This window comes from Hypanus sabinus, chromosome 22 (genome assembly GCF_030144855.1).
Source record: "Hypanus sabinus isolate sHypSab1 chromosome 22, sHypSab1.hap1, whole genome shotgun sequence".
Taxonomy (NCBI): domain Eukaryota; kingdom Metazoa; phylum Chordata; class Chondrichthyes; order Myliobatiformes; family Dasyatidae; genus Hypanus; species Hypanus sabinus.
Window position 1 is genome coordinate 53589773 of NC_082727.1, and position 23622 is coordinate 53613394.

Consider the following 23622-nt stretch of genomic DNA (forward strand, 5'->3'; position numbering starts at 1 on the left):
TCCAGAGAGACAAAGAAATGCACTGATATCCATTTTGTTGTTTTCTCTTCCAAAACCCAACATGGTTAGGAAAGAAATATCAAACTATGTTTTAAACCATGATAAATTGGAACTGCAACATTCTAGTGTAATTTTTTGCTGATCTGAATTTAACTCAATTTCCCTCATTTTGTGATGTGTTAATAAGTGTTCTGACACTGAAACATACAATGTTTGCCATTTGATTTTTTTTGTGTGGTAGGGCAATTGAAAGTGAATCACCTGATGTACAAAAATGCAGCTTCAGATAATTCAGCATATTTTCTAATGGGTTAGCACATTTAAGTGGATAGGTGGCTTTTCAGATTGGATGCTGCCATTTCTGCAAGCAGCGGGTATACATTATTAAGATTTGCTGGAGCCCTGGCAAACAAAAACAAAGAAAACCTACAGCTCAATACAGGCCCTTTCAGCCCACAAAGCTGTGCCGAACATATCCTTACCTTAGAAATTACCTAGGGTTACCCATAGCCCTCTATTTTTCCAAGCTCCATGTACCTATCCAGGAGTCGCTTAAAAGACCCTATCCTATCTGCCTCCACCACCATCACCAACAGCCCTGTGTCCTCTTTTTCCTGTCAACTGCCTCTACCACTTTTCTAACACATTGCAACATTCACTTGTCTACACTGCTACTGCATAACAAAATAAGTTATTTTAAGATTGGGGTGGTACAGTAGTGTAACTGTTAGCACAATACAGTATCGACGACCCGGCTTCAGTTCCCGCCACTGTCTCTTAAGAAGTTTGGACGTACCAGTTGGTAGGTTAGTTGGCCATTGTAAATTGTCCCATGATTAGGCAAGGATGAAATGGAGCAGTAGCTGGGTGGTGCAGCTCGAAGGGCCGGTAGGGTCTATTCTATGCTGTATCTCAATAAATAAATTAAAATTATCATTAAGACATAATTGTATCTTCCTTGCTGCAGATGAACAATATCTATTGAAATAATTCAACAATAATAATCAGCACCATGCATTTTAATTTATTAAAATTTAATCCAGTTTGATTTTTTGCTAAGATTTATAATCCTTTAATCTGTTTCAATATTTTCCCAGTTATTAAACAATTTCTTTTATACGATGTCACTTGCTGATCAATGTCTAATCCATAAAGTTGATGCATGCATTCACCCAATCCTTTCAGCGAGTTGCTTTACAGAATCTACCCATTATATGGTGAAGTGGATCAGTGACAACGATGGGAGGGAGGAGTAAACCAAATCAAAGCACTTGCACATATCTCATTCTATTTAGATATTGACTACAAATATGGAAAACAAGCCTACAATGAGGCTGCCTGCTCGCTGCATTGACACACAGAAAATGATTTTGTGTTTCCAGCAGTAAAATGCTGCTTCTTTTTTTTTCTGGCCACAATTTCCTCTCTAATATCCCCTGCTTTATTACTATGGAAACCAAACAACATTCCATAGAGTCTAAACACATTTTTACTGTCTATAAGCTTAGACCTCAGGCCAGCAATACATATCTGTGCAAAGAGAAAAAAATATGCTAGTAATTGAATGGGTGATGATGTATGGGTAAGATAATAAACCCATTTACCAAGAGCATCCGGATGCTGTGACTGGGCTGCAGGCATTTCTTCTTGAGGAAGAGGAAATTACTGTCAATAACCTATGTTAATATATATGTCTTCACCAGACAAGCTGTTACACTGAACACTTGTAAATCTACTGCTGCTTCCTTTGTAACTGATCTCTTTTATTAGAAAAATTGTTTTGAAATATCTACAAAAATGATTATTGCCCACTTCCCCATTGTCCATTTGTTTTGCAGCTGGGTTCTCCCACTAACAGGCACACAATGAGGCCCTTCTTGAGCAATGATGAAGGCATGCGTTCATTTGCACGACAAAGTTTCTGACCAGCAAAGCTTTGGGTATTAGCCAGCAAAGTTGGTTGCTGTGGAACTGTCTCCCAAGCCATTGATACCTTTGCAGGAGCTGGAAATATTTCTGAGGTATTTTATTGAGAAGGCAGCAACAGTTTGAATGGAAATTGGCATTGTGTAGCCTGGAAAGATAATAACTTCATGCATAGAGGAAAAGGAGTCGTCCAAACAGTTTAATTGAGGATGTATCATCTTATTGAGTGACAGATTGAGTTCAGAAGACTGTACAAAATGATCTTATTTTGATTGGTCTTAAATTTACTTGTTTTTGCCATGTTTTGATGAGGAAGTATCAGAAATTGTTGCTTAAAGACGTTGGTCACAGCTCAAATCAACTCCTGCCTCAGAGAGGAGCTGGAGCTGTTCCAATTTGCCTACTGCCAATACAGGTCAACAGGTGAGATTCCTCGGGCTCTTCCTTTTCCTCTGGACCACCTGGACAACAGGAACTCATACATCAGGCTGCTGTTCATTGACTGCATCTAGATGTTCAACACAATCATTCCATCTAAACTCATTATCAAGCTTCAAGACCTGGGGCCTTGTTCCTCCCTCTGGAATTGGACACTCAACTACCTCATCAGCAGACCTCCATCAATGAGGGTTGGCAACAACATTTCCTCTTTGCTGAGCACTGATGCACCTCAAGACAGCATGCTTAGCCCATGCTCTTTTCTCTATACGACTGAGTGGCAAAGCACAATTTTAATTTCATCTTCAAATTCACCAATGACACTTCTGTTGTTAAACAATTTACAGGTGAGCCAGCTTAGCAGAGCAATGCTGTGTGGTTGTTGTGATGGGGCCAGTCAATATACTCTCCACTCTACATCTATAGAACTTTGTCAAAGCTTTAGTTGTCATGCCGAATCTTTGAAAACTTCTAAGAAAATAGAGGCACTGCTGTGGTTTCTTCAAAATTGCACTAACGTACTGGGCCCATGACAGGTCCTCTGAAATAATAACACTAAGGAATTTAAAGTTGCTGACCCTTTCCACTTCTGATTCTCTAATGAGGTCTGGCTCATGGACCTCTTGTTTCCTTCTCCTGAACGCAATCATCAGCTCCTTGGTCTTGCTGACATTGAGTAAGAGATTGTTGTTTTTTTTTTAAATCTCCCTCCTATATTCTGATTCAACACCACCTTTGACATGCCCCACAACAGTGGTGTCATCAGCAAACTGGAATATGGCATTAGAGTTATAAGTGTAAAGCAAGTAGAACACAGGACTAAGTACAAGCTTGTGATGCACCTGTAATGATGGAGATCATGAAGGGGATGTTTTTATCAATCTAATCTAGCTGAGATCTGCAAGTGAGGAAAACAAGGATTCAATTACACAAGGAGGTACTGAGGTCTAGGTCTTGAAGTTTTTTGATTAGTTTTGAGGGGATAATGGTATTGAATGCCGAGCTGTAGTCAATAAGGAGCATCTTAATGTATGCACCTTTGCTGTCCAGATGCTCCAGGGATGAGAGAAGAGCCAAGGAGATGGCATCTGCTGTGGACCTCCTGCTCCAGCAGGCAAAGTGGAGTGGACCCAAGTTACTTCTCAGACAGGAGTTAATATATTTCATCACCAACCACTCAAAACACTTCATCACTGTAGATGTAAATTCTACTGAACAATAGGTAGGTTGCCACGTTCTTCTTGGGCACTAGTATAATGGAAGCCTGCTTGAAGCAGATGGGTATCTCAGATTGACAAAGTGAGAGGCTAAAGATCTCTGTGAACAATACTCAGGAGTTCATCTTCAAGTCTGAAAGAAAATGCCACGGTTGTCACTGACATCATCAAAACCTGTGTGGGTGAGTGTGTGTCTTTGAGAACATACTGGACATACCCAAATGAAAATCCATGGATGAACCAGGAGATTCAAGGTCTACCGTGGCATTCAAGACCAATGATCTAGAACTATACAAGATGCCTACGTACAACCTACAGAAGGCTAGCTTAAGAGCAAAAAAAAACCCAGTTCTGATTGAGTTTAGAGATGGGATTGGATGCATGTCAGAGTTTGTAGACCATTAGTTCTTACAAAGCAAAACCTAACATCATAATGGCAGTGATCCTTCACTCTTAGATGAGCTCAATGCCTTTTATGCACAATTTGAAAAGGGAGAATGATACCACATCTTTTCAAACCCCTGCAGCATCTCGTGACCCTCTGATCCCTGTCTCAGAGGCTGACATCAAAACATTTTTCAAGAGTGTGAACCCTCACAAGATGCCGGGCCCTGATGGTGTTCCTGGTAGGGCACTGAAAACCTGTGCCAATCGACTGGTGGGAGTGTTCAAGGTCATCTTCAGTCTCCCACTGCTGCATTTGAATGTTTCCACCCACTTCTAAAAGTAACAATCATACCAGTGCCCAAGAAAAGCAGCGTGAGCTGCCTCTACAAATATCATCCAGTGGCACTCACACCTACTGTGATGAAGTGCTTTGAGAGTTTGGTCATTGTTAAAGTTTGCTCCTGCCTAAGCAAGGACCTGGACCTGGACCCACACAATTTGCTTATCACTACAATAGGCCTATAGCAGATGTAATCTGACTGGCTCTCCACTCTGCATTGGATCACCTGGACAATGGCAATACCAACATCAGGCTGCTGTTTATTGATTACAGCTCAGCATTCAACACAATCATGCCCTCAGTTCTAATCAACAGGCTCCAAAACTTGTGCCTCTTTACCTCCCTCTGCAACTGAATCCTTATCTTTCTCACCTGGATACAACAGTCAGAAATAACATTTCCTGCTCACTGAAAATCAACACCGGCACACCTCAAGGATGTGTGCTTAGCCCACTGCTCTACTTTCTCTACACCCATGGCTGTGTGGCTAGGCACAGCTCAAATGCATCTAAAAATTTACCAACGACACAACTATTGTTGGCAGAATTTCAGATGGTGACAAGTGTTATGATATGTATTCCCAGAAACCAATTGACAGAAAAATACAGGAGCTGGTACACTTGCCTACATAGTTTTTCTTTTCATGGTTTTTAGTGAGCCGCACACACATGACATGGTGGTGTAATGACATTTATTGCATATACTTGCAGTATACTATATAACTACTATATAGATAATCAAAGCATAGTAAATTTTAAATTGTCTCATTCAGACCTAATGCTTTAATTGCTGTGTAGGATTTTTTACTTTTGCAGGAAGTCTTTGCTGACAAGGGAGGTCACCATTTCAGTCCTTCACCAGGACTATTTGATCAGAAATGAAACACAGAACCTCCTTATTTGAGGAACCCTCAGTTTGTCTCAGCTCTTTATCCTGCACACTCCTGCTGAGATTGCGTTTGCGGAGATGCTAGCCTGAGCACAATGGATGATGAAGGAACAACATAGCTGGTGAGTTTACAAGGGATGACCCAGGAACAGCATAGCTCGTGAGTTGTTGGTTGTGGAGTGTGCTGCACTGTGAGATGCAAGGAGAAAATTAGCGAGCTTCTGATTCAGTGTCAGTGTAGTGTGTTCTGCTTACATTGATCACAGTGTGTTCTTTAGATTCTGGACAAACCTTACTGCCAAGCCATTTATAGCTGGCGGTACAGTACAGATGTAATATAAGTTATTCCATTCATTTTCATAAATTACTGAAACTATTATGCAATAAGCTATGGTCTATTATCACCGACTAAGTGTCCTGGGATACCAGTCCTTGAGAAGAGGCTTCTCAACTCATCAACAGTGTGAGAGGCTGTAGTAGAGTCTATTGGGAACACTTTTGGTTACTTTCTAGCCATATCCACTACTATCAAGAGATTTGTGCCCATGAATGGTCCAGCAAATTCCCCATGAATCCTCTGCCAGGACAACGTAGGCCATTCCTAGAGATGGCTAGGTGCAGCTCTTGTCATCTTCTGATGTGTTATCATGCTGAACAGTGCTTGGCAAGCTGCTGATCTATCCCTGATCACCAAACAAAGCTTCAAGCCAACACTTTAATTTTAACCATATCTAAGCAACTGGCATGTAGCTCTTCCGACACTTTAGCTCTCGGCTTGGATGGTGCAACAACTCTAAATCCCCACATGAAGCAACATCTGTCAAGGGCAAGTTCATGCTGGCACTAATAAAAGTAGTGGAAACAGGATTTTCTGCTGCCTATTCCAGACATTTTTGGTGACATGAGACAGTGTGGGTTTTTTTCTAGTTTCCCTTTGCATCATCTCTGCCATAATAGGATGACCTTCAATTTGCATTAGGGATAATACATCAAGAAGAGGAGTGTCCTCTTTTGTAAGTTTTTCAGGTATTTCCTTTTCCAAGGGTAAACATGACAATCTATCAGCATTTCCATTGATTAGTTGACCTCTTGAATTCGATCTTGTAATGGTGTCCTCCAAGAAACAGAACCTATCTTGGAATTTCTGCTGGTGTTAGTCGAACATCCTTCTGTGGATTGAAAGTGGACACCAGCGGTGGATGATGAGTAATGAGGGAAAACTCTCTCCCATAGCAGTACTGGTTGAAAACTTTTACACTCCAAACCAAACTCAAGGCCTCTTCGTTAATCTGTGCATAATTTTTCTCTGCAGTGTTACGGGAACATGATACAAAGGCCTTCACTGTCATCACTCATAACATGTGACATGACTGCATCTATACCATAAGGTGAGACATCGCAGTTAAACATCATTGGACAATGTGATCATAATGTGTGAGCACAGTGTCAGACATCACCATTTCTTTTACCTTCTGAAAGCCACCTCACACTGATTAGTTCATCGTCATTTCATTGTCATATGTAGTGATGAGTTCAAGGGGTGGAGCATAGTAACCAGCTTTGGCAAGAACCTATCATAATAATTGACAAATTTGAAAAAGGACCATAACTGTGACACATCCTTTGGCCTTGGGGCATCCACCACTGCTTGAATTTCTCCAACACACTTAAGTAAATCTTGTGTGTCAATGCTGTGACCATAGTAAATCATGCTTGATTTAGAGAATTCACACTTGTTGCATAGGGCTGTGAGCCCATAGTTTTCTAATCTTTTTAGCACTGTTTTAAGATTTTAGAGATGCTGTTTGTCATCCTTACTGGTGACAATGGTGTCATCCAGGTAACACTGACTAGCAGGGCAGCCTTGCAGCACCTGATCGATAACATTCTGCCAGACTGCAGGTGGGTGCTATTCCAAAAATAAGCCTATAATAAAGCACTTTGTGAGTGTTTATGGTGAGAAACATTTTGGAATCTTCTTCCATACATATCTGTAGGTAGGCTCCAGCTAAGTCCATTTTGCTGAAGTGCTTCATTCCAGAAAAGTTGGCAAAGATATTCTCTACCCTGAGCAGAGGGTATTGATCTAGTTTCATTACTAAGTTGTTGGTGACCTTAAAATTACTACGGATCCTGACAGACCCATTTTTCTTGGCTACTGAGATGACTGGTATTGCCCATGGACTCCACTCAATCTTGGAAAGAATTCCTGCAGCCTCCATGTGTTCTAGCTCACTGGCTACTTTATAAGGAACTGGGTGGGCTTTGTAATATTTGGGTGTGGTATTTTCACTTAACGCTATTTTACCCTTGATATGTTTGAATTTTCCAATGCCATCCTTGAACACTGCTGTGGCTTCATCCAGTACATTTCTCAAAGTAATTTGTGTTCAGCTGCTGTATTGCAGGGGATGTGGCATGCAACTTCTGGATGGAACTCCAATCAATTTGTAATTGTCTCAGATACTATGTTGGGGGAGTCCAGAACCAGAGACCACAGTTTAAGAATAAGGGGTAGGCCATTTAGAATGGAGTTCAAGAGAAACTTTTTTACCCAGAGAGTTGTGGAGCTATGGAATGTTCTGCCTCAGAAGGCAGTGGAGGCCAATTCTCTGGATGCTATCAAGAAAGAGTCACATAGAGCTCTTAAAGATAGTGAAGTCAAAGGATATGGGGAGAAGGCAGGAACGGGGTACTGATTGTGGGTGATCAGCCATGATCACATTGAATGGCGGTGCTGGCTTGAGGGGCCAAATGGCCTACTCCTGCACCTATTGTCTATTGACACTCATGACCCCACAATGATGGTCCTCCTGTTTTTACCACATACAAGCTCAATGTGGCTTGTTGTTTGTTGTATTTCACTGTTATGAATGTCATTCCCACAGGAGGTATATTTTCTCCAGTATAAGTTCTTAGTTAGATATAAGCAGACTTCAGTTCAGTATCTTTGAAATGCTATTCAAACTCATTTTGTGAAATGACTGCAACAGCCGAGCTAGTGTCCAATTCCATTTTAATTAATTTGCTGTTCCCTTCTGGTACAAGCCATTTTGCTTATCTCTTGGTCATTTTACATTATAAATCTCAAGGTTATCCAGTCCTCTATTATTCTCATCATTATCAGATTTTTGATCAACAGCATGCAGATTAGTGCTCTTCTTGAAACTGTAACTTCACTTTTTATTTTTTAATCTTCTCTGTGCAGTCCATTTATTTTTGTTAGCCTGACAAGCTCTTTGTATGTATATCATTACATTTTCTGCAAGTTTTCCCTTTAAACCTGCATTGGTCTAGTGTATGTGAGCCCCTGCCACAATGATAACACAATGTGTTTGGCCAGGCAGGTTCTGATTAGATGTTGCAAATTTATTCATGATCACTTTTATTTCTGACTGCAACTCAATTACATCTGGCAGCTACTTCCATTGATACAGCGATTTCAACTGCTCTTTTCAATCTGAGTTGTGCTTTGGTTAGGAGCCAATTTTAAGTGCTTTCTTGTAAGATTTCATGAACTAAACAATCTCTCAGTTCATCATTAAGCCCATTAGTGAACTAACAATGCTTGGAAAATCTCTTCAATTTAGCTACATAAACTGAAATTGATTCTGTTTATAAGACCTAAATCGTTCTCTAATCAACAATAGTTTCAGCTCAAAATGTTCCTGCATTACGTTCATGATATTAGAAAAGCTCATTTTGGCTGGTTTGGTTGGAGCAGTTAAACTTCTAAGAAAACTGTAGGCTTTTTCATCCTTTGCACTCAGACTCAGCAAAACCAGCACTCATTTCTCATCAGCTATTTCATTTGCTTCAAAATACTGCTCAGTACATTCAGTGTTGTGCAATTGAATATGTCTACAGTATCTTTCTGATGTAGTTAGCCATTTCTGTTCTTTAAATTCATTAATTTTATCACCTGGTATTTACGCTTTATGAACCCATGAATTTTGTCTGTATTCTTCCTTTTTCTAATTCAACTGTCTCTGTCCCTTGCTGAAGAAACACGTGCTGCACTTTTTTTTAATATAAACTTGAATGTCTCTCTTCCCTTTTGAAGAAAAAAATATGCTGCACTTCAACAGTTAGGTAATCGCAGGTTCACTTTAAAACTAGATCATCACCTTCATTATGTTTTGTAACTCCAGAAATTAATTAAATGAAAAACACCAGATACTTGCCTACGTATTTTTTCTTTTCCTTTCTTTTAGTGAGGTGCACACACTTAGCACAGAGGTGTAATGACTTATGCCATTCAGGTACTTTTACATATAACCCCTAATGAATCATGTGAACAATAGAGAGTGCTTAATCAAACAAAATATTTACAATATTACTGAAATATTAAATACTCTACAATGAGAAGGCATACAGGAGCAAAATAGATCAGCTGGTCGAGAGGTGTCTCAGTAACAACCTTCCACTGATAATTAGTAAGACAAAGGAATTGATTGGGAACTTCAGGAAAGGGAAGCCAAATAAACACACACCAGTCCTTATTGAGGAATCAGAAGTGGAAAGTTCCTAGTTGTCAACATCTCTGAGGATCTACCTGGGCCCAACATATTGATGCCATTACAAAGGCACGTCAGTGGCTATATTTCATTAGGAGTTTAAGGAGAATTGACATGTTACCAAAGACATTTGCAGCTTTCTACATATGTACCATGGAAAGTGTTCTAAATGCATGGCCGTCTGGTATGGAGGGGCCTCTGTACAAGATTGGAAAAAGCTGCAGGGAGTTGTAAACTCAGCCAGCTCTGTCATGGACACTAGCCTCCCTGGCATCCAGGATATCTTCAAAAGGCAATGCCTCAAACGGACAGCATCCTTCATTCAGGACCCCATCAGTCAGGATGTACCCTCTTCACATTGCTACTATTAAGGAGAATGTCGAGGAGCCTGAAGACATACATGTTTCAGGAACAGCTTCTTCCCATCTGCCATCAGCTTTCTGAATGGGCAATGAACCCATGAACACTTTCACAGTATTTTTCCCCTCTTTTTTTACAATACTTATTTAATTTATACACTGCTTATTGTAATTTATAGTTTTATTACTATATATTGTAATATACTGCTGCTGAAAAACAGCAAATTTCATGGCATATTCTAGTGATACAGTATTATACCTGATTGAGATTCTGAATGTTGACTTGAAGGAATCAATGGTGGAGAGAGTCAGCAGCTTTAAATTCTCAGGTGTAATATATCTGTTGACATGTTCAAAGCCGAGTGCATAGAGGCAATCATAAAGAAAGCATGCCAGTGTCGTTACTTTCTTATAAGGTTAAGGGTCCAGCTTGACAGCAAACACTCCAACAAACTTCTACAGATGTCTGTTGAAAATACTGACTGAGTTGCATCACAGTCTGGTATGGCAATTGAAATGTGCATGAAAGTAAGAAGCTGTAGTGAGTAATGGACTCAGCTCAATACATCACAGTCACATTCCTCCCACCATCAGAAGTGTCTACAGAAGTGATGCTTCAGGAAGATAAAAATCTATCTGCAACGATCCCCACCATCTGGGCCATGCCATCTTTTCCCAGATCAGATACCATCAGGCAGGAGGTACAGAAGCCTTAAGTTCTACCAGGTTCAAGGACAGCTACTTCCCTTCAGCCATTGAAACGCATGGTAAATCCTAATCACAACATTTTATCATCACTATGTTAACGTTGATCAATTTGAACTAAAATAGACTTTTAGTTCCAATTGTGTTCTTTCTTGTAAAAAAAGATACAAAATTTGTGTTTCTGTTATGCTTTTTCTTATGAATGCTGCTTATATGAAGCTATGGTGCTGGCAGTAAGTTTTTCACAATGACAATGAACTCAACTTCTGAAATCACTATCTGAGCAGCTGTATGGTGCATTTTACTCATATCCTGAGTGGTATCCTGGAATGATCTCAAAGTACATTTTATAAAATGATTTTCAGTACTACATCTATACCAGTCATTTTACAGTGCAGGTGAAGTGTAGTCTCAGAAAGCCCAGCTCTCTGATAACCCTTTCTAAAGGGTAACTTATCTATTGATGGATAAATTCAAAGACCTTATCACACTACCCAACTCAGTAAGCTTGGTATCTCCTCTTTAATCATCAAAATGAAAAAAGAGAATCCCATTGTGCCATGATAGTGGAGTGACAACACCAAATGAATTATCAAAACATCTCTTTATCAGTGAACTGAAAACAAGGTGAAAATAGTAGAGTAGAACTAGGAGTTCATTTGTTCGTTATGTGCCATGTCGTATGACATGGGAGATCATGGACCATGATTGTCCTTGGCAAATTTTTCTACAGAAGTGGCTTGCCATTGCCTACTTCTGGCAGTGTCTTTACAAGATGGGTGATCCCCAGCCATTATCAGTACTCTTCAGAGCTTTTCTGCCTGGCATCAGTGGTCGCATAACCAGGAACTGTGATATGCACCAGCAGCTCATACATCTATCCACCATCTGCTCCCATGGCTTCACATGACCCTGATCAGAGGGCTAAGCAGCTGCTGCATCTTACCCAAGGGTGACCTGCAGGCTAGCGGAGGGAAGGAGCATCTTACATCTCCTTCGGTAGAGACTACACCACCCAAAAAGTTGGGGTAAAGCTTCCAAATGAGCTTAAGGATGCCTCTGCAACTCTTCATTTGAGGCTTTTTAACTGTAGTCCCATAAAAAGGTCAGATTCAGTAATCCACTCTGAAGTAATAATTAAATTGTTTGAATGCAATTACATAATCTCAGCATCATTTACATGCATTTACCCACATCAGCTGATGCCTCCCAGAGTATTAAATGTATTAAACTGTAAGGTTAGGTGGTGGTATGAAATAGATGAAGATCTAGCAACATAAATCTCCATTCTTTGCTCCTAGTGGTTTCATTCACTTAATACCAATTAATAAATTAACCAGTCAGAAATCCACTCTTACAGAATTAATCTGACCATTGTTGTGTTATTCAGTGGAAAATTGCTTTATATATCAACTTTGTTATTATTGCTAATTCATATTTGACATTGAAAATTAATCCAAGGCATAGCATTATATTAAGCAGCAAATCAGTAATTACTAGGATAGTTAATAGCCTCAACTTTCATGCCCCATTTTAAAACATTATGCATTCCAGAGGCAAGCAAGTTCATCTGCTACTCAATCAATAACGCCATGTAATTCAATCCATTGTGCCCAAATTCATTCCGATATTTTATTTATTTATTGAGTTACACTGAAAAATACACCCTTCAAACCCCGCCTCCCAGCAATCCCCCAATTTAATCCTAGCCTAATCATGGGACTATTTACAATGACCAATTAACCTACCAACTAGTACATATTTGGACTGTGGGGAGAAACCAGAGCACCTGGAGGAAACTCACACATTCCCTGAGAAAACGTACAAACTCCTTACAGGCAGTGGCAGGAATTGAAGCCAGGTCACCTGCACTGCAAAGCATTGTGCTAATCACCACACTGCCCTAGAGACAAACTGAGATAAGTATTCTGTTTCAATAGCATTTTTGGATTCCTTTTAGTCATCAATTGTGGATTGGCATCATTATTTTACAATAAAAAGCAAACAATATTGCAGATTATTTTGGAAAATTTGCTGCAGAAGCATTATTTACTTTTAATTCAATTCAATCAAGGAGACTGAGTACATCCTATTAAAATGAGGTAGTTTCTGGTGCAGCAGTTGCTGTCTTAAAGGTAATTTATCATAGAGGGAAAACTACCCAGGCAAGAACAATACTTTCAAAGACCAATTATGAAGTTAAATGGTTTCTTAGTGCAATAAAATAAACTCTCAACCTGATAATCTGCCTCATTACGATCTTGCACTTTATTATGTACCTGCACTGCACTTTCACTCCAGCCAGCACACTTTATTTTGCATTGTCATTGCATTACCTTGTTCCTCCTCAAATATTATGTTTTGATCGGTATGAGCAGTATGCAAGACTAGCTCTTCTCTTTATCTCAGTACATGCAACAATAATAAACTAATTCCATTTCTATTAAATTGTCTGTTACCTAGAAAATGAGAAAAAAAGCTAATAGTCAGTCACTTGTACATCAACTGTGAGATTGAGTTTATGAACCGAGAGATAATATGACAGCTATATAGGACCCTGGTCAGACCCCACTTGGAGTACTGTGCTCAGTTCTGGTCACCTCACTACAGGAAGGATGTGGAAACTATAGAAAGCGTGCAGAGGAGATTTACGAGGATGTTGCCTAGATTGGGGAGCATGCCTTATGAGAATAGATTGAGTGGACTTGGCCTTTTCTGCTTTGGAGAGATGGAGGATGAGAGGTGACCTGATAGAGGTGTACAAAATGATCGTGTGGATAGTCAGAGTCAGAGGCTTTTTTCTCAGGACTGAAATGGCTAGCAAGAGAGGGCACAGTTTTAAGGTTGTGGGCCGAAGGGCCTGTATCGTGCTATAGGTTTTCTATGTTTCTATGTTATACAGCAGAAGGAAATGCAGCAGGAATGTTCTTATCTTTTTTTGTAGATAGAAACATAGTAAACCTACAGAATAATACAGGCCCCTTGGCCCACAGAGTTGTGCCAAACATATCCTTGCCTTAGAAATTATCTAGGGTTACCCATAGCCCTCTATTTTTCAAAGCTCCATGTACCTATCCAGGAGTCTCTTAAAAGACCCCGTCGTATCCACCTCCATCACCATCGCTGGCAACCCATTCCACACACTCACCACCCTCTGCATAAAACTTATTCCTGACATCTCCTCTGTAGCTACTTCTAAGTATGTTAGAACTGTTCCCTCTTATGCTAGCCATTTCAGACTTTGGAAAAACCCTCTGACTATCCACATAAACAATGCCTCTCATTGTCTTGTACATCTCTGTCAGGTTACCTCTCATAGTCCATCGCTCCAAGGAGTAAAGGCCAAGTTCACTTAACCTATTCTCATAAGACAATATTTTTATTGTCTTTTTAAATAAAGAGAACATAGTGTAAAGGAGAATTGTGCAATGCACAACAAATGTAACAAATGTGCAATTCACATTCATGAAAGAGATGCACCCAGGGTACAAACATTATCACCTCACCCCTCCCAGTTCCCAACTCCAAGCCATCAATGCATTGGCAAAAAGGGTTAATCAGAACCTGTGTCCCCACAGAGCTGCATTGGTATAGAGAAGGTGTATTTTTTCTAATACATAGGCTGTTGTATGATAACAAACCTGAGTCCGAAGAGTTTTACTGGAAAATGCTGGAGGTCATGGATTTATGTACTGAGGGAAGGGAGAAAGAATGGACTTTTAGTCTGGCTGGGAATTTTGAAAATATTCAAGAAAGGGTCCCCACACCTTTTGGAACTTTATTTCCGATTGAGGATTGAGTACTAGATCTTCTCAAGGTGTAGACTGGACATGATGTCCCTGAGCCACTGATGGTGGGTGGGCGGGGCAGCATCCCTCCACCTGAGCAAAACTGTGTGCCTGGCCGACAGAGAGGCAAAAGACAGAGTGCGACGTTTAGTCAGACTTAGGTGCATGTCCCCCTCTCCGGAGGTGCCGAAAAGGGCAATCAAAGGGTTAGGTTCCAGATTGTAATTAAGTATTTGGGATCGAGTTTGGAAGACATCTTTCCAGTATTTTTCCAAACTAGGGCATGTCCAGTACATATGGATAAGGGAAGCCTCGCCCCTTTTGCATTTGTCACAACAGGGATTAACATCTGAGTAAATGCGAGGTAATTTAGTTTTAGGCATATGGGTCCTGTGTACGACCTTGAACTGTAACAGGCAGTGGCGAGCACATAAAGAGGTTGAGTTAACTAATTTGAGGACTTCATCCCATACCTCCTCTGACATTGAAAAATTTAAATCTTGCTCCCAGGCAGTTTTAATTTTGTCAAGCGAGGCTTCCCTCAGAGCCACCAGCTTGAGCAGATAATAGATATTAGAGCTTTACGCAATGGATTCATGCAGAGAAACAAATCAATGACGTTTGTGTCGAGTGTCTCATGGAAGTTTGGTATCACAGGGCGGATAAAATGTCTAATTTGCAAATATCTAAAGAAATGAGTGTTGGGTAGATTAAACTTTGCAGACAATTGTTCAAATGATGCAAAACAGTTGTCTAGAAAAAGATCTTTAAAGTGTCTGATGCCCTTTCTGTACCAGTCTTGAAATGTTGAATCATGTATAGAAGACTGTAAGAGATGATTATGTAGAATAGGACTTGAAAGAGAAAAGCCATGGAGATCACTATGCTTTCTGAACTGGGCCCACACTCCCAGGTGTGCCTGATGTCAGGATTAACAATTGGTTTAGATGTATGAAAAGGGGTGTGGATCCAAGAAGTGCGGAGATGGAAACATTCTTAGTAGAGTTCAGCTCCATTGTTACCCATAATGGGGAGTCAGACTGATTATAAAAATGAGACCAAAAGATGAGGCAACGAATGTTAGCTGCCCAGTAGTATAAGCTGAAATTGGGCAGAGCAATGCCCCCATCACTTCTAGATTTTTGAAGATGAACTTTATTCAGTCAGGGATGCTTGCCCTTCCATAGGTAGGACGATATAACTGTGTCTACCGCCATCATATTTGACCTACCAAAATGAACCACCTCACACTTATCTGGGTTGAACTCCAACTGCCACTTCTCAGCCCAGTTTTGCATCCTATCAATGTCCCGCTGTAACCTCTCACAGCCCTCTACACTATCCACAATACCTCCAACCTTTGAGTCAGCAGCAAATTTACTAACTCATCCAGGTCATTCATAAAAATCACAAAGAGTACGGGTCTCAGAGCAGATCCCTGAGGCACACCACTGGTCACCGACCTCCATGCAGAATATGACCCATCTACAACCACTCTTTGCCTTCTGTGGGCAAGCCAATTCTGGATCCACAAAGCAATATCCCCTTGGATCCCATGCCTACTTACTTTCTCAATAAGCCTTGCATGGGGTACCTTATCAAATGCCTTGCTGAAATTCATATACACTACATCTACTGCTCCACCTCTATCAATATGTTTAGTCACATCCTCAAAAAATTCAATCAGACTTGTAAGGCATGACTTGCCTTTGACAATGCCATGCTGACTATTTATAATCATATTATGCTTCTCCAAACGTTCATAAATCCTGCACCTATAGATCTTTTCCATCAACTTACCAACCACTGAAGTAAGACTCACTACCAGTCTATAATTTCCTGGGCTATCTCTACTCCCTTTCTTGAATAAGGGAACAACATCCACAACCCTCCATTCCTCCAGATCCGCTCCCATCCCTATTGATGATGCAAAGATCATTGCCTCACCTCACCTCCCACAATAGCCTGGGGTACATCTCATCCAGTCCCGGTGACTTATCGAACTTGATGTTTTCCAAAAGTTCCAGCACATCCTCTTTCTTAATATGTATATGCTCAAACTTTTCAGTCCGCTGTAGGTCATCACTACAATCGCCAAGATCCTTTTCTGTAGTGAATACTGAAGCAAAGTATTCATTACCTCTGCTATCCCCTCCGGTTCCATACACACTTTTCCAATGTCACACTTGATTCGTCCTATTCTCTCACATATTATCCTCTTGCTCTTCACATACTTGTAGAATGCCTTGGGGTTTTCTTTAATCCTGTCCACCAAGGACTTCTCATGGCCCCTTCTAGCTCTCCGAAATTCATTCCCGAGCTCCTTCCTGCTCGCCTTATAATCTTCTAGATCTCTATCATTACCTAGTTTTTTTGAACCTTTCGTAAGCTTTTCTTTTCTTCTTGACTAGATTTTTCTTTAGTATCCTGATTTAAAATTATTGGCTAGTTTGCCCTCATGTTTCATCCTTTCCCTTCTTATAGCTTTTTTAGTTGCCTTTTGTTAGATTTTTGAAAGCTTCGCAATCATCCAACTTCCAGCTCACTATTGCTACCCCATATAACCTTCCCTTAGCTTTTATGCAGTCCTTAACTTCCCTCATCAGCCACGGTTGGCTACCTTTGCCATTTGAGAACTCCTTCTTCTGTGGGACATGCCTATCCTGCTCCTTCCCAGAAACTTCAGCCATCTCTACTCTGCTGTCATCCCTACCAGTAATCTCCTCCAATCCACCTGGGTCAGCTCCTCTCTCATGCTTCTGTAATTCCCTTTATTCCATTTGATATTGATACATGTGACATATGCTTCTTCCTCTCAAATTGCAATATGAATTCAATCATATTATAATCACTGTCTCCAAAGTGTTCCTTTACATTAAGCTTCCTAATAAGATCTGGGTTATTACACAGCATCCAATCTAAGATTTCCTTTCTCCAAGTAGGCTCAAGCACAAGTTGCTCTAAAAAGCCATCTCATAGGCATTCAACAAATTTCCCCTCTTGTGATCTGGCACCAACCTGATTTTCCCAATCCCTTTGTATATTGAAGTCCCCCATTACAATTGTGACAGCACTCTTATTAAATGCCTTTTCAAGCTCCCTTTGCAATCTCCACCCCACATCTAGACTACTATTTGAAGGTCCATATATGATTATTTGAAGGTCCATATATGATTCGCATAATAATTTTTTCATCTTTGCAGTTTCTTCACCAACAAAGATTCAACATCCTCTGACCCCATGCCACCTCTTTCTAAAGATGTAATTCCATCTCTTACCGACAGAGCCACACCAATGCCTATGCATTCCTGCTTGCCCTTTCAATACAAAAATATCATTTGACGTTAAGCTCCCAACTATGGCCCTCTTCCAGCCATGAATCAGTGATGCCCACAACACCATACCAACCAATCACTAATTTCACCATGTGTTTGTCCACCTTATTCTGAATGCTATGCGTATTAAAATACAGCACCTTCAGTCCTGCATTCTGGAGAACCCAGGAGGAAGGTAATGTTACTACAATAAGATCAATCTGGTTACAAAGGCAGCTAAAACAGTTAATGTATATGCATAACTGAAACTGCATTGGAACAAATCAATATTGCCCAAAACAAGGAGGCAGATATTAGTGTTTATAAATATCTGAGATAGACAAGTCCTCTGTCTGTATCCCCGTAACAGGAAAAGGGAATACGGCCCAAAGAAACTGAAATGAATTCCCAGTTGCTGATATTGTTTCCCAAAGGAAAATCATGGAACTGAACTCCAAGGCCCTAGAAAAATGTTATCATGCTTTCAATCAAACTTTTGAACTTCTATGCAAATGATCTGAAATTTTGAACAAAAAGAGAGAAAACAGATTTACGATTACTGTCTTTTTTTTTTGTCCATAATGTTCAACCTTTTTTAACCTATTAAAATGGAGAGTGAGGAGAACAGGTTTGAAAAGGAATCAATAAGTAAAATATTATTGTGGTTGAGTCTTGCTATATTTAAAAATGAACCATAAATATATTTTAAGAAAAAATCAATACCTCAAAACAGCTGTGAGATGGGGACACACCTTCAGCTCACAATGGAATTGAATTTTATAAAATCAGATAGTACTTTGACTATAGTTGTAGATAAACTCATTAACATTTCACACCCCACTGAATTTCATTTAAGCTATTTTGTTTCGTTTATCATTTATGCATTTCATTTTCCATGGAACTACAGACTGAATCTCAGAACGTAATTTCAAAATACACACATCTACATGCTAAGGAGGAATTTAAATGATTCAGTCACTTTGCTTTGGAACGGCTCATTTGTGCTATCCCTTATTTGAGGGCAGAATTTCAGTTATGTTTTATTCTGGCATGAGCCGATTTCAAATATTGTTATCCTTTCCCTTGTTTATGTGTTGGCCTGTGCACTCTTTGACAATATATGAATAACAGTTGCGTCTTTAACAGTGTTTAAAATTAAGGAGAACCCTCTGCATTGACATAACAGCCAGTGGGACAAATCCTTCTATCACTGAATCATAATGCATAGAAAAAGCCTTCGGCCCACTATGCCCATGCTGGTCATTAAGTGCCCTCCGATTGATGAGCGTTTGGTTTAAAGCCTTTAACACCTTGATGATTCAGCTGCTTGTCTCCAGAATTCATAAACATTGTGAAAGTATCTGCCTCTACCACCCCTCGGACAGTGCATTTCAGATTCCACCCACCCTGTAGGAGAAGAGATTTCTTCTCTGCACCCTTCTAAATCTCTTCAAACTTATCACTAAACTTGTGTCCTCTACCTTTCAAAACTGCTTTGGAGAAAGGCCTTATTCAATCTATCAAATCTTCCTAAATAGGCCCTTAGATAAGTTTGCGCAGTTTATTCTAAACTCTATGCATCTTACACAAAAATTACTTCTTAGTCACCCCTTAGGATTGAGGAGGTCTTGCTTTCACATTGATTGTATGGGGTCTAAGATAGTTGATGAGACCAATGTCGGATTTGCAGATGCTTTTCCAGTGGGGGCTTATGGACTGGGTGAGGTAGTTTCCGTAGGGGCACCCTCCCTCTGTCACTTAAGCAAGTCTCTTTGTGCTACTGAGGAATTGTCTGGCCTGAATGTCTTCCATACTACCCCAAGTGCACCTTTTTGGAGCATCCTTGGGCCAGAGATCTACAGGCGTCAGTGGGATTCTTGCATTTCTTCAGAAAGGCTTTGATCCTGCACTCTTTTCCCCTGTTCTCTTAGTTGATCACTTATTGATGTTAATTTAATTTACAGATACAGTGCAGAACAGGCTCTTCCGGCAACCAGTTACGCTGCTCAGCAACCCACCGATTTAACCCTACCCTAACTACAGGAGGTTGGGTGGGACTACAACCTGAGGTCATGGGTCAAAGGTGAAAGGTGAGAAAGCTTACGGGGAACATGAGGGGAAACTTCTTCACTCAGAGGATGGTGAGAGTGTGGTTGTGAACTCGATTTCAAGGTTTAAGAGTGGTTTAGATAGGTACATGGATAGTAGAGGTATGGAGGGCTATGTCCCAGTGGAGTTTGATGGAAGTAGGCAGTTTAAATGATTTGGCATGGAGTAAATGGGCCAAAGGACCTGTTTCTGTGCTGTACTTATCTACGACTTTATGACAATTTACAATGACCAACTAACCTACTAACGGGTACGTCTTTGAACTGTGGGAGAAAACCAGAATGCCCAGAGGAAACAGGAAGAACATACAAACTTTCTCACAGAGGACGGTGGAATTGAACTTCGAACTCTGATACCCCAAGCTGTAGTAGCGACGTGATAACCACTACACTCACATAATAAACCTCAGAGTAGAACTTCAATTTTGGGAATCTAGCGGTGAGCTTGGGAATGATATTGTCTGCCCAACATAGCCATCTAGTTCAAATAGGGCTCTGGTATTGGGGATGTTGGCCTCTAAGAGTTCACTGGGTTGTCTTTCTGGTGAATCTGAAGGATTTCACGCATACATAAAAATGTCAATTTTTAGATACCCTCCAATATGCTGCAGGTTAGCATTTCATCACAGAAGTCCAATTTACCCTTGGCTGGGTGACAGAAATAAGGAGTAAATTTGACTCAATGGTCATATCAATACTATGAAAGTGGAAACTATATGGGAGTAGGCAATTTTTTTTACTTCACTACCCATTTCACAGTACTAAGGTGCTCCCTGAAGTCTTCAACACACAGCTTTATGAAACAGATTTTCTTTCAGTTTCAACGGTATTTACTAAAGCATTTTGACAGCCATTCAATTCAGAGACAAATCACTCTTTTGAGCCCATAATTACCTAGTCTCAGTTTCAGTATAATTATAATAGAATATCAAGATTATATTTAGTGAAATGAGCTCAGATATGATTACAGCTTTGTACCATTTTCCTTCTGCAAATGTCAGTAAAAATGCTGATTTGTTAAAATATACTTACTGCAATCCAGCTAATTAATAATGGCTACATTTCATATCTAATTTGATGGTTTATTAAGGTGAAGAGGGTGTGTGTGTGTGAGGTTACATAGTTGATGCACAAACAGAGAATTTGTGGGTCTGATTATGTTTCTGTTTGCAGGTCTACAAACATAAGTGTAAAAAAGGTGCTCTGCCAAAATATTTGTAATACTTGTTTTTTTTTAAAAGATCTCTGAATAAATGCATTGTGATTTGTTTTGAGACCATGCCATTTAAAGCAAGGTGTATTAATTTCCAGAGCATTCAATAAAACAAAATATAAAAGTTGTTGCTTATTAAATGAAAACCACAATGAAAAACAAATACTTCTTCCAATCCCTGCAGGTGAAGACGTTGTTCAGTTGGTTTGTAGGGCATTTTTCTGGAGGAATAGTTGCCTCTCTCTCACTACTTCTTTATTTCTATTTTTGCACTAATTTAATTCAACGATTTACTATGTATCTTTTATAACTCAGTTTTTTCACTCATTTTTTTTGTATTACATTGTTCTGCTTCCACAAAGTTAACAAATTTCATGACATGTGCCAGTGATAATAAACCTGATTCTGATTTTGCTTCTGAACCCACCATTATGTTATTACGATATGCATCATACATCATAAGTCATATGAGGTGACCCAGTTTCTGCACTGGAACTGTACTGTCCGACCTGAGGGTAGAGGCCAACCAAATTTCTAGTTCAAACTCTAGAATCTACCACCACCATTTGCTGGACAGTTTCTAACAGAGTTAATTTATGTTTTATGATATACCTGGTGTACAGCTGTATTTGGTGACTGAGTCCATTAGGGTTTGGTGTCAACTATACCAGCATTTGAGAATGTCAGAAAACCAAGGAGAGCTAATGCACATGTAACTAGAATTTGCAAAACAATATTCTAGTCCCTCTTTACCAGTTACAAAATACAGAGACATACAGAGTCAAGCTGTTATGGCACCATCTGTTCTGGAGGAATAGTGTAGAATCTCTTACATTGCTTCTGTTATTTTGCTTCTACCGTTAGTTACTTGGATGCAGACAATAAAGCACACCTATTGTGTCAATTATGCACAATGTCACATAAGAAAGAAAATCAGCAATAAAAAGTTTTAAGTTTTCAGTTTAAAAATTATTTGGTGGAGATACAGCATGGAACTGCACCACCCTGCAACGCCCCGATTCGATCACGGGACAACTTGCAATGACCAACTAACCTGCCAACCAGTGCGACTTTGGAACGTGGGACAAAACTGGAGCACACGGAGGAAACTCACGCTGTCACAGGGAGAACGTACAAACTCCTTACAGGGAGCGGTGGGCGGCATGTTATGTACGCTTTGTTTTAGCTATTTAGGAGATGCTGGCATCCCTGAAAAGCCGAGTATTGATTGCCCATCTGAAATCCATTTTAATTGACTGCCATTCTGGACCTCTTGGATGTTTCCTTGGACTTAAACAACACTGCTGTGACTCTGCCCAGAACAGAAAGGGAAGGCAGGTTTCGTTCTCTCACAACAATCTGGCAGTTTCACCCATCAGCTTTATTGATGATAGTTAGGTTTGTGTAACTAATTTTAAATTCTCCTTCTGACATAGTAGGATTTAAATATCATGGATTTTTATTGGAGGATTCTGGATTATAGTAGCCTAACAAACATGCTACCATAGTCATTGCAGTGTTTGACAATTATACAAACAATTCTACAGTTTCTTAAGCTGAAAGTAATCTTTATCTAATTTATTTATTTAACAAAATACTGTATATCTTTAATAGGTGATGAATTTCTCCAATTTACAAAGCTTTGCACTCAAAATCAAAGGAAGAGTAAAACTAATATATTCTCTACAGTCATATATACTAAGATGCATTCTGCTGAAAGAAAGGAGAGATATCTCAGGTAAAATTAAGTTATCATCGTGTGTCTTCATGAAAATCAAATGTACACTATTATAGCGGTTAGTGCGACACTATTACAGCTCGGAGTTGTGTGAGTTCAGAGTTCAATACTGGCGTCCTCTAGGGAGTCTGTACTCTGTGGAATCTGTGGGTTTCCTCCCGATACTCCAGTTTCCTCTCACAGTCCAAAGATATCCCAGTTGGTAGGTTAATTAGTCATCGTCAATTGTCCTGTAATTAGGCTAGGGTTAAACCGGTGGGTTGCTGGGCAGCGCAGCTTGAAGGACTAGAAGGGCCTATTCCACACTGTGCCACAATAAGAAAATCAATCATAAATAAATATTGTGAAATCATGAAAGGGCATTTTTTAATAAATCACAATAGACCAATCATGGGATTGAGAAGAAGTCTATACTTGATGGGTAATCGCACTGATCTTTACCTAAGCTTCAAAAGAAAAACTTGCTGGAGGAATTCAGTGGGTCAGGCAGCATCTGTGAAGGCAGAGGGATGGCTGGTGAATCGGGTTGTGACCCTGTATCAGGACTAACGTCACTCAAGCCACTGTTACTGTTAGTTTTTACAAACATTGTTTCTTATTGGGTACAAACTACAATTAAATATACTCGTGGAAATCTGCAGATTTATGTGTACTTTTTAAAATTACGTTAATAATATTCTATGA